Below are 15,357 nucleotides of genomic sequence, written 5' to 3'. Positions count from 1 at the left end.
TGCCTGTTGTCCTGGGTGCAAGAAAGCCAGAGGCCGCTTGGCTAGCACTCCAAGAAGCTTGTGGAGCTGGAGTGGGAAGCAAGGGCCGAGAAGGGACTGTTGTTGTTCCTGTTGCTGTTGTTGCTAGCACTGCTGCTTGTGCTTTTGCTGAGCCTGGGAGCTGTGTGGATGCTGCAACGTGTCTGTGTGAGAAACCTGAAGAGAGGCCAAGTGTTGAGAGCCCTTTACCCTTCAGAGGGGGTGCAGAAAAACGTCCTGGAGACCCCATGAGCAGTGGGGGGGCAGTGAGCAGTGAAAGCTCAGAGACGCCTCTTTCTCCAAAAGCTGCCAAGAGTTGTTTATGTCGTGAGTCGGAGCCTGGGAAGCTGAAAAGTGCTAGAGGCTTCAAGGTCAGCCACCTGCAGCAAGTAGAGATAAGCGCTTCAGAGTTGTGTGGGAACGCCGAGACAAGTCCAGTCTCCATGGCAACTGAGGGAGTTGCATCTACGGAAGCTGTCAAGGTCGTGGGCAAGTCTTCCTGCCGGGGGGAGTCTGTTGCCGTGACAACCAGAGAGGACATCTGCAGAAGCCCCAAGGAGGGGGGTAGTGAGGAGATTGTTGCCCTGGCGACCCAGGAATGTAAACAACAAGACTTTCTCACTGTAATCATAGACTCTGGTGCCTCAAACTCGTTAGTGCCATCTCCTGATCTTTTGAGGAATTGCAGGACAGTAAAAACTGAGAAGTATGTTACGTTTGCAGGTGGAAGCAGAAAAAAGCTGACAGAGACAGGACTGTTCTTTTGTCCTTTCCTTAAGCATGAAGTCAAAGCTTATGCAGTGCCCGGTTTAACTAACTGTTTGTTAAGTGTGCATGATCTATTGATTGATAATTTTCAAATTTCTTTTTCAGGTGACAAATGTGAATTTTCCAAGGATGGGAAACACATGTACACAGTGCAGTCTAAAGATAATTTGTTTGCTGTAAATGTGCCTTTTTCCACAGGGGAAGATGACACCGAAGATGCGAAGGGCCAATGTGTGAATGTAGCGCCCCACAATGGTTGTTTACATATTTGGCACAGACGCTTCGCTCATTTAAATTGGAAATTTCTCCAGAAAGCACCAGAGCTGACACAAGGGTGCAAATTTAATGTTTGTGACAAATTTCTAGATTGCAATGCATGTAAACAGGCGAAAGTTGTGACATGCTCATATCCAAAGTCAGAGAGGCAGACCACGCAACCCTTTGAATTAATTCATGCAGATTTGTGTGGGCCCATGTCTGTTGAGTCACTGGGAGGTTCGAAGTATTCTTTGCTTTTGATTGATGATTTTTCGAGGTCTGCTTGGACCTTCTCTCTGAAAACGAAAGGGGAGGCGGCTAAAATGATCAGGGATTGGATCACCGCAGTTGAGGTAACCTTTTCCACCAAAGTTCGTGGTTTTCAAAGTGACAGAGGTGCTGAATTCACTGGTTCTGCTTTACAGGATTTCTTTAGGGAGAAGGGGATTAGCCACAGACTGACCGCTCCTTACTCTCCGCAACAGAATGGGGTCGCAGAGAGAAAGAACAGGACGGTGCAGGAAGCGGTGTCTGCGATCCTGTGGGACGCAGGGCTACCCCAGAAATTTTGGTCTCAGGCCTGGCACTATGTGGTCCATACGCAGAACAGAGTGTACAACTCTAGTGTACGAAATACACCGTATTTCTTACTTCATGGAAGGCAGCCCAAGGTACACTACCTTCGTGTGTTTGGTTGCGAGGCTTGGGTGCTTATTCCAAAGGCTCTACGCAAGAAAGGTGAGCCAAGGTCTAAAAGGATGATCTTTGTAGGGTATGAGCCTGGCTCAAAGGCCTGGAGGTTTGCGTACCCAAGTGGAGACCAGTCTAGGTTGGTTATCAGCAATAGCGCTGAGTTCTGTGAGCAAGCTGGTTGGAAGCGTCTGCACGCTAATCCAGACGTGCTTCCACAGCAGTTCTATGACTCAGACGACGAGGAGGAGGAACTTGTTGCTGGGGACCACGGTCCAGAGCAACAGAGTCCAAGGCAGGGACAGCTCAGGATCCCTCAGAGGGGGGAACCTAGAACACCTCCTCAGGCAAGTGTCAAGTTTGAGCCAAAGAGTGAGCCTTCTTCACCTGCTGGACCAGCTGTGAGGCCCAAGAGGCGCAGCAGGTCAGAGGGGGAAGACACTGAAGTTGAGGATGACTTAGCTGGACCCAGTGAAGCGGCAGGGTCACCAGGAGTCACACTGAGGAGATCAGCGAGGACAAGGAGGCCTCCTGATCGGTACGACGCTTCAAGCGTCTGGGTAGGTTCTGCAAGATGTGAACCTGAATCCTTCGAGGATATTCAGAGTTTACCTGAGGAAGAAGCAGGCAAGTGGCACAGGGCAATGGACAAAGAGATGAAGTCCATGAAAGATCTAGGTGTGTTCTCACTCACAGAGTTGCCACCAGGGAAGCAGGCTGTGAGTTCCAGGTGGGTTTACCGCTTGAAACCCACTGACGCAGGAGAGCCGCAGTATAAAGCCAGGTTAGTTGCTCGAGGATTTACGCAGAGGAAGGGAATACACTTCACGGAGGTGTATTCGCCAACGTCACGAGCGGAGACTCTGAGAACGCTTTTAGCTTGTGCAGCACAGAGAGGCTGGAAGGTAAACCACTTTGATGTGGATGTTGCCTACCTTAACTCAGATCTCCAGGAGGAGCTGTACATGATTCCTCCTCCGGGGTTTGAGAACTCAAGGCAGGATGTTGTGTGGAGATTGCACAAATCCATCTATGGATTACGTCAATCTGCTAGAAACTGGAACATGTGCCTGAATGAAGCTTTGGAGAAGCTAGGTTTCAGGAAGAGTCTTGCTGACAGTTGCCTGTTCCTTAGAGGATCAGGAGACTCACAGGAACTGGTGCTGATTTGGGTTGATGACGTGCTTTTCGTCTCAGAAACAGATGAACAGGCGGAGAAGTTTGCCAAAAAGCTAGGTAAACGATTCAAGCTTAAACAGCTTGGTGCTGTCAAAACCTATCTAGGTGTCAATGTTGAGCGTGCACAGGATGGAAGTTTTTTGCTCAGCCAGAGAGGTAAAATTGAGCAACTGCTTCAGAAAATGAGGATGAGTGATTGTGCAGGAGTGAGAAGTCCTATGGAGACTAGTTTTGTGAAGGACAGCCAGCAAGTAGAACGCGCTGCGTTCGAAAATACTGAAGTGTTTCAGTCAGCCCTAGGGAGTTTGTTGTACTTGTCCCAATGGAGCAGACCTGATATAGCGTTTGCTGTCAATCTGCTCAGCAGGGAGGCTTCAAACCCTAGTGTGCAAGCCTGGAATGGCTTCAAGAGAGTTCTGAGGTATTTGCAGGAGACCAAAGACTTTTGTCTTAGGTTGCCAGCACAAGGAGAAGTCAAACTGACTTGCTTTGTGGACTCGGATTGGGCTAATCTTGAAGATCGCAAGTCTGTGTCTGGCCTAGTGGTGATGTTTGGGAACTCAGTAGTTGGATGGAGGTCCAAGAAGCAAAGTCTGATAGCGCTCTCATCCACTGAGGCTGAGTTCAGTGCTCTTTCAGAGATGTGCAGAGAAGTAGAGTTCTATGCTTGTTTGGTGCAGGAACTCTGCGAAGTGGATTGTCTGCCGATACGTGTTTTCGAGGACAATCAACCATGCCTGCGTTTGGCAGAGTCAGGTCAGTTCAAGGCCAGAACTAAACACCTAGACATTCGCTTTCGGAATGTGTGCCAAAGTGTTCAGGAGGGATTAGTTGCGCTGAAGTATTGTCCCTCTGCCAAGAACCTAGCTGATGGGTTCACGAAACCACTCACCTTCCAAAGACATGGGGAGTTTTGTGAAGGTCTGGGTTTGGGACGACCAAGGGTCGATTCTCCCCTCAGGCGCGAGACAAGAGGGGGTGTTGGGTGTAGTGAAGGGTTAACCTTCTGTGTCTCGAGGCTGAGAGGAGGCGCTTACAAGGGAAGTAAGCCAGGACGTGACGAAAACAGCTTGGAATGCTGTGAGCTGAGTGAAAAGTGAAAGCAGCTTTGCTACGCAGCTGCTGAGAGAGACAGGTCGCAAAATGCAACTTGAATCAGATGGACTGTAAATATGCTATTTTTGAGCAAATAAAGTGCTACTAGGAAAGAAGAAACGTGTGGGACCTATTTACTGACTGCCCTTTCTACACGAACTGCTGTGCAATTCTGCTAATTGCTTTACGACCTGCAGAGGAGTGCAGGGAGCGTGCCGGACCACAACAATAAAGCAATAAATCTTATCCTAACAGTCTTTTATTTTTTTTATAAGATATTTATTAAGATTTTCAAAGTATTACAGAATAAAAAGAAAAAAAAGAAAATAAAAGAAAATAAAAAAAATGGTTAAAATCAACTCCATCTTTCCATTACTTATTTTTCATTAGCTTATTTCCCGGACCTCCTCACGCCTCCCTTTTTTGTATTCCAATTCGGTTTGTTGGTTCAGCAAATCCCTACCCTCTTTGTTTATCCTAGTCTTTAATTTTAAAATATTATGACATTAAGTTTTTACCTAAATAATCCATTTTTCATATTCCCTTATAATATTACAGCTGAAAACCACTTAATTACTATCCAACATCATTCTAACATTCATCAATTTTACAATATTTCTGTAGATAGTCTTTAAATTTCTTCCAATCTTCTTCCACCGACTCTTCTCCCTGGTCTCGGATTCTGCCAGTCATTTCCGCCAGTTCCATATAATCCATCACCTTCATCTGCCATTCTTCCAGAGTGGGTAGCTCTTGTGTCTTCCAGTACTTTGCAATAAGTATTCTTGCTGCTGTTGTGGCATACATAAAAAAGTTCTGTCCTTCCTTGGCACCAATTGGCCAACTATGCCCAGGAGAAAGGCCTCTGGTTTCTTCAAGAAGGTATATTTAAATACCTTTTTCATTTCATTATATATCATCTCCCAGAAAGCCTTAATCCTTGGGCACGTCCACCAAAGGTGAAAAAATGTACCTTCAGTTTCTTTACATTTCCAACATTTATTATCGGGCAAGTGATAGATTTTTGCAAGCTTGACTGGGGTCATGTACCACCTGTATACCATTTTCATAATATTCTCTCTTAAGGCATTGCATGCCGTAAACTTCATACCTGTGGTCCATAACTGTTCCCAGTCAGCCATCATTATGTTATATCCAACATCCTGTGCCCATTTAATCATATCAGATTTCACCGTTTCATCCTGAGTATTCCATTTCAACAGCAAGTTATACAGTCTTGACAAATTCTTAGTTTTGGGTTCTAACAGTTCTGTTTCCAATTTTGATTTTTCCACCTGAAAGCCAATTTTCTTATCCAAATTATATGCCTCCATTATCTGATAGTAATGAAGCCAGTCTCGCACTTTGTTTTTTAGTTTCTCAAAACTCTGCAATTTCAGTCTATCTCCATCTTGTTCCAAAATTTCCCAATATTTCGGCCATTTGACCTCCATATTGAGCTTTTTCTGAGCTTTCGCTTCCATCGGTGACAGCCACCTTGAGGTTTTATTTTCCAATAAGTGGCTTGTATCTTATCCAAGCATTAAACAGTGCTTTCCTGACAATATGATTTTTAAATGCTTTATGTGCTTTGACCTTATCATACCACAGATATGCATGCCATCCAAATACGTTGTTAAAACCTTGTAAATCCAAAATGTCTGTATTTTCAAGAAGTAGCCATTCTTTCAACCAGCAAAAAGCTGCTGATTCATAGTAAAGTTTAAAGTCTGGCAGGGTAAATCCACCCCTTTCCTTTGCATCAGTTAATATCTTAAATTTTATTCTGGGCTTCTTGCCCTGCCAGACAAATCTAGAAATATCTCTCTGCCATTTCTTGAAACAGTCCATCTTGTCCACAATTTGCAATGTTTGAAACAAAAACAACATTCTAGGCTTCAGATGTCTTTTAAAGATAGGATAGCTGCTTATTTCCTTCACATCTGAAGGGAGGGTGTTTCACAGGGTGGGTGCCACTACCGAGAAGGCCCTCTGTCTGGTTCCCTGTAACCTCACTTCTCGCAATGAGGGAACCGCCAGAAGACCCTCGGCGCTGGATCTCAGTGTCCAGGCTGAACGATGGGGGTGGAGACGTTCCTTCATGTATACAGGACCGAGGCCGTTTAAGGCTTTAAAGGCCAGCACCAACACTTTGAATTGTGCTCGGAAACGTCCTGGGAGCCAATGCAGATCTCTCAGGACCAGTGTTATGTGGTCCTGGCGGCCATTAAATGTTAATAAGCAGAAACCTGTGCAGGAACAGAGACAATACTGCTGATGTGAAAGAAAATTGTTTCATAAGAAACTATAAGAAAATTCAAGTGAGAACATGCCCGTGTTTGAATAAGCAGAATATTGTACAGTGGTACCTCGGGTTACATATGCTTCAGGTTACAGACTCAGCTTCTTATTTTATTTTACAAAGTTCATATGCAAGGTGTTTGTGTCAGTGTGACATGGGTAGGTTCTCTTCCTATTCATTTATTAGTTTTCACTGGCAGTGAGAAAGATCGGGGGGCCCAGGGCATAGTTGGTTGCCTTCAGTTGACTGCAGTAAAGGTGGTGGAGGCTGAACCATTTTGAGGAACAGATTGTTGTAATTCTTGGAAAGGGATGGAAAAGAGCACGGCTACTGGAAAGAACAAAAGAATACACGAAATAAGGTTATAATTTGCTGAAAAATTTTATTGTAAAGAACGCACGGTGAGGGAGACGTGGGGAAGTCCGGTTGGTTATGGAAAAATGTTTTGAAAAGATGATTTTCTTTTTCTTTCTTTTTTCTCTTCTGTTATTTCTTTGTATATCTGATTTTGTATTTTTATCTGGAAAAATGTAATAAAAAATATTTAAAAAAGAAAAGAAAAGAAAAGAGCACGGCTACATCGTGGTTTGGTACTTCAAGTAAAGGTAAAGGTAAAGGGACCCCTGACCATTAGGTCCAGTTGCGGACAACTCTGGGGTTGCGCCGCTCATCTCGCTTTACCCGCCGAGGTAGCCATTTACCTTCCCACCGGAGCGGTACCTATTTATCTACTTGCACTATGACGTTCTTTCGAACTGCTAGGTTGGCAGGAGCAGAGACCGAGCAACAGGAGCTCACCCCATCGCTGAGATTCGAACCATGACCTTCTGATCGGCAAGCCCTAGGCAAAAACAAGCAGAAACAGTTTAAAAACACCTCAAACATTTTCAATATCTTATATTTCATTCACTTATTTCCAGCGACCTCCTCCCACCTCCCTTTTTGTATTCTACTTCTTCTAATTGTTTCAGCAATTCCTTTCCATCTTACTCTGTTTTCTGTTCTATAATTATCTTAACATATTCTTGCCATACTTTTCCTTTAATTTTCTATTAACCTATCTATACCTAATTCCTTATGACATTTCTGCCAAAGCCATATAATTTCATTCCAACATTTTTCTAACATTCCTTAATTTTACAATATCTCTATAAATGGTCTTTAAACTTTTTCCAATCTTCTTCCACCGACTCTTCACCCTGGTCTCGGATCTTGCCAGTCATTTCCGCCAATTCCATATAGTCCATCAATTTCATCTGCCATTGTCCAACGCTTCAATGTTTTCAAAAAGGAACCATTCTCTCAACCAGCAAAAAGCAGATAGTTCACAGCAAAATTTAAAGGTCTGGCAGGGCAGGTCCTCCTCCTCCTTCTTTGGCATCCATCAATATCTTAAGTTTTACTCGAGGCTTCCTGCCCTGCCAAACAACTCTAGGAGCATCCCTCTGCCACCTCCTGAAACCCTCCATCCCATCCAAGGCTTGCAGTGTTTGAAACAAAAGCAACATCCCCAACAACACAGCAGCCCTCATCCCCACCACAGTAACTCGGCCCAACAGTGACAACTTCTGATTTGTCCATATTTCCAAATCCCCCTTCTCCTCAATCCAACATCCTTCACAGTTATCCTTAAGCAAATTCACATTTTTGGCAGTCATACTAACCCCCAAATACCTCTCTTTCTCAACCAATGTTAGTATCGCCTCCTGAAACTCTGTCAAGCTTTCCTTTTCCAATTCAGATAGGGCTCTGGTCCTCAAATTCATCCGTTCTTCAAGTTCAATCATAACGAATGTCAACTTATGTTCGTCAGGTTGTCTTTGTATGGATGGGACTCTCCTCTCCAGTTGTATTATTTTAGATTCAGCAGCAAGGGTTTTCCCTCTAACTTCATCTGCAGTTTGCCATATCGAAGTAGATTCCTGTGTCTGTTTCTGAGTGGTTTCTGAATTAGTATTCACCTTTTGTCCCAAGTTATTTAAACTTTCTACAATTGAATCAATTTCAATATTTGCAACATCCAATTTCACATTTCTCGCATCTGTTTTCTTGTGGAGTTGTTCCAGCGAATCGTTTATTTTCAATAATGCAGCCACTAAGCCTCCTCTGTCGACATCTCGTCTGTTTTTTCCTTTCTGTTTGCCATAACACTTAAAAGATTCAAGGTCAATTCCAAAGTCTCACACTTTCTTATCTTGCAGCTGGAAATTCCCCTAGCCCAGCTCCTATCAAGTAACCAATTTCAAAAGCTTCCACTAGGGGAAAGCGAGTTGTATTTGTATCGGTCAGTATGTCCTCTTTTAAACAGTTTCAATAATCCAAAGTTAGTTTCAATTTTCAGTTACTTTCCTCCTTTTTTAAAAATAAAGTTCAGTAAGATTGTTTCAATTTTCCGTTACTTTTACTCCTTTTTAAGTGCAGACGAAGACAATGGAAACAATGTATCTCTCTTATGCTAGCTGTCACCGAACGTTCTATTCGCTGTCAATGAACCTTCCAAGACATGTCGGTTTTACTGGCAGCCCGTTTCCAGGTTCGGAACGGTGGTATTTTAACTTCCTCACTCACTCCTGCAGGGATATACAATCCAAAGCCTCCCCCCTCTTCTCCTGCTTCCAAGGGGGGGTTAATATTTTTTACTGATAAGAATTTAGTCCTTTACAATAGGCTTTCCAAGACTTTAGCTTGCAGCCTCTTTGCCTCAGTCTTATTTACAAAAAGGGGAGGTGGACTTCCTGTTTTGAACCTCCCCGTTTCAGTGCCAAATTACGATGTTTTAAAAATCCAATTCTTCACTCTACTCACGGGTAGTTGCTTTAAGATCAAATTGTCCACAGGAAAAAGTCAGCACTCTCCGGCAACAGCTATGCGGCTTCGCTCCGTGGAAGAAGCAGTCGATCCGAAGCACCGCGCCGCTCACCCCACATTGCTCCGGATCCCCGAAACCGGGTTTCCCCGCGAGTAGGGGAGGCGCAAAAGGTGCCCGCCGAATCCCACGTTCACAGGCTTCACCCGCCTGTGATTTTTAGTGGGTCTCCGCCTTCGCCGTGGCGGCCAGACCCGAATTTCCACGAGGCAAATTCCTCCCGATCAGAGGAATTCCGCCATTGCCGGTGGCGCCAACCTGGAAGACTTGAAGTACCCTTCAAGTACTTGTTGTTAAAGTTGTTCCATGGAACTCCTGATCTGGACCTTGTGTGGAAATGAATTCTCTCCATCACAAAAATAAGTTTTGAAGCTTTACTGCAGAACAGTCTTAAACAGTCTAACAATAAGATAAGCATGATAAAGTAGCACATTGCAAACAATGATCAGTCCTTTATGTAATTCAGTAAGCTTTCCTCTCTCTGGTCCCAGAGGGAGATCCTAAGCTTCTTCAACATTGCATGACTTATTTGCAATTGCTGCTGCTGCTTCTCCTAGCCATCTCCAGCAAGAACACACTGGCTTCTCAAGTTTAAGCTTCCTCCCGTGAGAGCTCTGCAGCTTATGCCTCCAGCGATGAGTTATGAGGAAAGATCCAGCCTCCTCTGAGGCTTCTGTCAGAGTGGAACCTCTTGCCTAAGTCTAAGATAAACTTCCCTTTATAGTATTCTTATTACAATGCGTTCAAGCACAGCATTATATGTACATTAAATTTGCTGATTAAATCCTGCCGTCCAGTCAGCGCTTCCACTGCGTTCCTTTGCTGGGGCTGACCTGGGCAGAAAATACAGAGTCGCAGCGGTCCTGCCGTCCGTGTGAGATACAGGGATAAATCAGTCCAGAGACAGTTCGTTGCTATTTCTAAAAACATTTATTTACAAGCCGTAAATCCATCAGAAACCTCCGGCATTTCTCCAGTGCTAAAAAGCACCCGCAGCTTCTGTGCAGCGTCTCTCAGTCTAAAGTGAAACCAACTCTCACAGACAAAGATGGACAAAGCGTCTGATGTATGGCCCTGCGTCAGGCCCCTCCCCAGATACAGGACACCAAGGAGTTTTAACCCTGTAAACTCCAAACTCCACACCCCCTCTTGTTCTGCATCTGGGGGAAACAAGCAACAATGTTCACCCCAAACACAGACCTTCACAAAACTCCTCATGCTTCTGGAAGGTTAACGGTTTCATGAAACCATCAGCGAGGTTCTTGGTTGAGGGACAGTATTTCAGAGCAACTAGCCCCTCACGAACGCTCTGACACACATTCTGAAAACGTATGTCCAGATGTTTGGTCCTGGCCTTGAATTGCCCCGTCTCGGTCAATTTGAGGCATGGCTGGTTGTCTTCATGCACCACGATGGGTAGACAATGCTCTCCACAGAGTTCCTGGACCTAACACGCATAGAACTCCAGTTCTCTGCAAACCTCAGATAGCGCACTGAACTCAGCTTCAGTAGATGAAAGCACTGAGACTTTGCTTACGGGACCTCCACCCAACTACTGAGTTCCCAAACTTCACCACTAGGCCTGACACTGATTTGCGGTCCTCAAGGTTAGCCCAATCTGAATCCACCTAGGCGGTAAGCTTGACACCACCCTCAGCTGACATCTTGAGGCAAAAGTCTTTGGTATCTTGCAGGTAACGCAGCACCCATTTAATACCATTCCAGGCCTGTACACTTGGACTCGAAGCCTCTCTACGGAGCAGATTGATAGCGAACGCTATATCTGGTCTGCTCCACTGTGACAGATACAGTAGACTACCCAGAGCTGATTGAAAGAGTTCAGCATTTTCGAACACAGCGCGTTCTGCTTGCTGACATTCTTTCACATAACCAGCCTCCATGGGCGTTTTGACACCTGCACACTCAGACATTCTGAACTTCTCAAGCAACTGCTCAATCCTACCTTTCTGGCTGAGCAAAAAGCTTCCATCTTTCGTTCTAGTGATCCCTACGCCAAGATACGACTTGACGTCTCCAAGCTGCTTGAGCTTGAACCGCTTTCCAAGCTCTCTAGCAAACTTCTGCACTTGTTTACCTGTCTGTGCTATGTATAAAATATCATCAACAAAAATCTGAGCAGCTTGCTGTGTCTCACCTGATCCTTTAAGGTAGAGACAGCTGTCAGCAACACTTCTCCTGAAACCTAGCTCTTCTAAGGCTTCATTCAGACACATGTTCCAGTTTCTGGCAGATTGACGTAATCCATAGATGGATTTGTGCAACCGCCACACGATGCCTGGCCCACTGACCTCAAAACCCGGAAGAGGAAGCATGTACAACTCCTCCTGGAGGTCTGAGTTCAGGTAGGCAACATCCATACCAAAATGGCTCGCCTTCCAACCTCTCTGTGCAGCAAAAGCTAAAAGCATCCTCAGAGTCTCGGCCCTCGAGGTCGGCGAATAGACCTCCGTGAAGTGGACTCCTTTCCTCTGAGTGAATCCTCGGGCCAGTAATCTAGCTTTATACTGTGGTTCTCCAGCTTCTGTGGGTTTAAGGCGATAAACCCATCTGCAACTCACAGCTTGCTTGCCAGCCGGCAATTGTGTGAGAACACACTAAGAGACTCCATTGAATTCATTTCCTTCTGCATCGCCTCATGCCATTTGCTAGCTTCTTCCTGAGGCAACTTCTGAACATCCTCAAAGGATTCAGGTTCACATCTAGCCACACCAACCCACATGCTAGTGGCTTCGTACCTTTCCGGTGGCTTTCCCTTGGTTGACCTAGCTGACCTTCTCAACGTGAACTCTGGAACAGTGCCTGATTCACTTGGGCCAGCCATACCATCCCCTGTGTCAGAAACCTCCCCCCTCTGACCTGCTGCGCCTTTTAGGCCTCACAGCTGGGTCTGCAGGCGAGGATGGCTCACTCCTTGGCTCAGACTTGACAGAGACCTGTGGAGGGGTCTTGGGACTTCCCTTTGGAGAGGTTCGGAGCCTCTCCCTTGGAGACCCCGGCTCTGGACTCTGTGGCTGTGGACTGTGCACCTCAGCAACAGGTTCAGTTTCATCCTCCTCCTCTTCCTCATCTGAGTCAAACAGAACATCCGGGTTCCCGTGAAGACGTTTCCACCCACTCTGCTTGCAAAACTCAGCACTGCCGCTAATAAGCAGCTTAGACTGGTTGCCAGTAGGGTATGTGTGTTACCATAAAGCACCAATGCTGCAGCAAGCAAAGGCTCTAGCAGCTCAGCCAGCTGCTTGTGGCTGGAAAGCCAGACAGGATGTTTGTGACTGTTGCCATGGGAACAAAGGGGCAGTCCATTCTGTACTGAGCACCGGATGTTAGCTCAGTGTGTGTGTGTCATATGACCCGTACTGGATGTACTTGGGAGGAGTTTTCTTCTTGCTGTTGTTGAGTGCAGACATGATTCTCTGTACTGATGTAAGAGGCAGAAATAAATGATGTAAATAGTTTTCTGTCTGCTTCTTTCCCCTCCCTGGGGACACCAAAGGGGAGAGAGGAAGAACGGTGTGTTCCTCTCATACATCTGAGAAGAATCGCCGGACCTCGCCTGCTTATCAGCAGAGGTATGGGACAAGGGGAGGTCGACAGGAATATCTGCCGGTGCCTACGCTTGTGGCACATTCCTCTGACCCAGGCAGAATTCCAACAATGTGAAACGCCGCACCTTTGAGCCCGGCTCATAGCCTACAAAGATCATTTTTCTGGACCTTGGTTCACCCTTTCTGTGAGTGGCCTTTGGGATGAGGACCCAAGCCTCACAGCCAAACACACGCAAGAAATCCACTTTGGGCTTCTTACCATGCAGCAGAAAATAGGGCGTTGTTTCCCACACTTGAATTGAACACCCTGTTCTGTAAAAAATATGCAGTCTTATAACTCTCGGCCCAAAAGCGCTGTGGCAAACCCGAGTCTGCAAGCATAGCATCCGCTGCTTCCTGAAGCTTGCGGTGTTTTCTCTCCACAATCCCGTTTTGTTGCGGACTGTAGGGGGCAGTCAATCTATGACTGATACCTTTCTGCCTGAAGAAAGATTGCAGCACAGAACCTGTGAACTCCGCCCCCCGATCAGATTGAAAGGAAACCACCCTGGCGGAGAAATGCAGCTCTACCGCTGTGATCCAATCCCTGATCAGTGCAGCCGCCTTCCCCTTGTGTTTAATTGTAAACAGCCAGGTGTGTCTCGAAAAATCATCAATCAGAACCAAAACATGCTTCGATCCACTTAATGAAGCGACCTGCATTGGACCACATAAATCTGCATGAACCAGCTCAAAGGGTTTGCTGGTCCTCCTTTCTGACCTGGGATATGTGCATGTCGTAATCTTCGATTGCTTACAAGCTTGACAATCTAAGTATTTATCATATGCTTTGAACCCACACCCAATTGTGTTCTCAATGGCTGTCTTAACATAAGACCACCCTGCATGCCCAAAGCGTCTGTGGCAGAGGTGTAAACAATCATGATGTGGTGGTACATTTGCACACTGCACTTGTGCTTCTTCAGGGGATTCTGCAACAGCAACATTAGCAACAGGCATCTGCACCAGAAAAAGCCTGTCCTTCCCCATAATGCTATGGAGCTTCTTCCCATCCCTGTAAAAATAGCACATATTGTTAGTAAACACCACATCAAAACTGTCAGCCATCAGAGCTGATACACTTAAAAGAGAGTGGGCAAGCTCGGGCACCACAAAAGCTTGCACCTCATGATCTATAAAAGGACAGTATAAAAAACCAGTCTCAGTTAACTGTCTCTGAGAGCCATCAGCCATCGACACAAAACGACCAGTTTTAACTTTCTTGCAATTTCTCAGGAGCCCACTAGATGGCACAAGGCTGTGAGTCACTCCTGTATCGATTACAAGGGACAACATGGCTCTTTGGCTGTCTTCCAAGGTTGCCATGGCGACGCTTGCACCCCCACGGGGTCTCTGCCAGTGTCCTTCCTGGTTGCCATGGTTGCAAGGCCTCTGCTGGTGTTCTCACGCTTCGCCATCTTATCTGCTTTCCTTGCAGGTGGCCGGTGACCTTGCATTCCAGGGCCTCTGCAGAACAATGCCCTTCGCTGTTGGACTTTGACTCAGAGCACAAACAACTTTTGGAGACTTTGGCTTTCCCAGAGCTCTTGGAACGGCCTGCACCCCCACTCCTGGGTGCATAGCTTCCTGAGGAACAGCTTGCCACTGCTTTCCTCTTCTTCCCACTCTCAGCCTCTCCCCATCACACAGTCCATCACACAGAAGTGTCGAAGCATAGAAACAGCTTCCCGGAACAGTCCCAGCCCCCACTGGGCTCACTGCTCTCTCTGGGCATCCTCCAGCCCCCTCTGGTCTGGCTCCCACTGTGGCCTGACATGCCGTCTTCAGTGCCTGCCACGCGACCCAGGGCTTCTTCCCTTGAAGGTTTGGCAACACCCAAGCATCAACGCTGGCCCTTAAAATGGCTAGCACCCTTTGCTCTCTTTCCAGAGCAGCAGCCATGTCTGCTTCACAAGCTTCTGCTGCACCTGTGGCCGTCTCAGCCGCTGCAGCACCGGGCTGGGCAAGAACTGGATAGGCCTGCGTACATTCCCATAGCTGCTTCCCTTCCAGCCAGTAGTACATGCGCTTACTCCAGTTTTCCCAATTTGCCCCTTGAGCCTTTCAAAGGGGATATTGTAGCTCTCATGGGCCTGCTGTTGTTGAGCAGCAGCCATCTTCCTCCCCCTGGGGCTTAAGCGTACTCACGCATTGCCAGCTAGCCGGTCCTTTGAAGCAGCAGCCTTCTCTTGGCTTTGCTCTCCACCAGCGTCTCCCACTGCCTTTCTGGCAGGAGCTCAAAGCAGCTTAAAGCTGGCAGCCCCCTCCTCACACTTGGCAGGAAACACGGAAGAGCCATAACCTTTGCTGATTAAATCCTGCCGTCCAGTCAGCGCTTCCGCTGCGTTCCTTTGCTGGGGCTGACCTGGGCAGAAAATACAGAGTCGCAGTGGTCCTGCCGTCCATGTGAGATAGAGGGATAAATCAGTCCAGAGACAGTTCATTGCTATTTCTAAAAACGTTTATTTACAAGCCGTAAATCCATCAGAAACCTCCAGCATTTCTCCGGTGCTAAAAAGCACACGCAGCTTCTGTGCAGCATCTCTCAGTCTAAAGTGAAACCAACTCTCACAGAC

The sequence above is a fragment of the Podarcis pityusensis genome, assembly GCF_964106645.2.
Source record: "Podarcis pityusensis genome assembly, chromosome: 2".
Lineage (NCBI taxonomy): Eukaryota > Metazoa > Chordata > Lepidosauria > Squamata > Lacertidae > Podarcis > Podarcis pityusensis.
Note: the sequence above shows the minus strand (reverse complement) of the source record.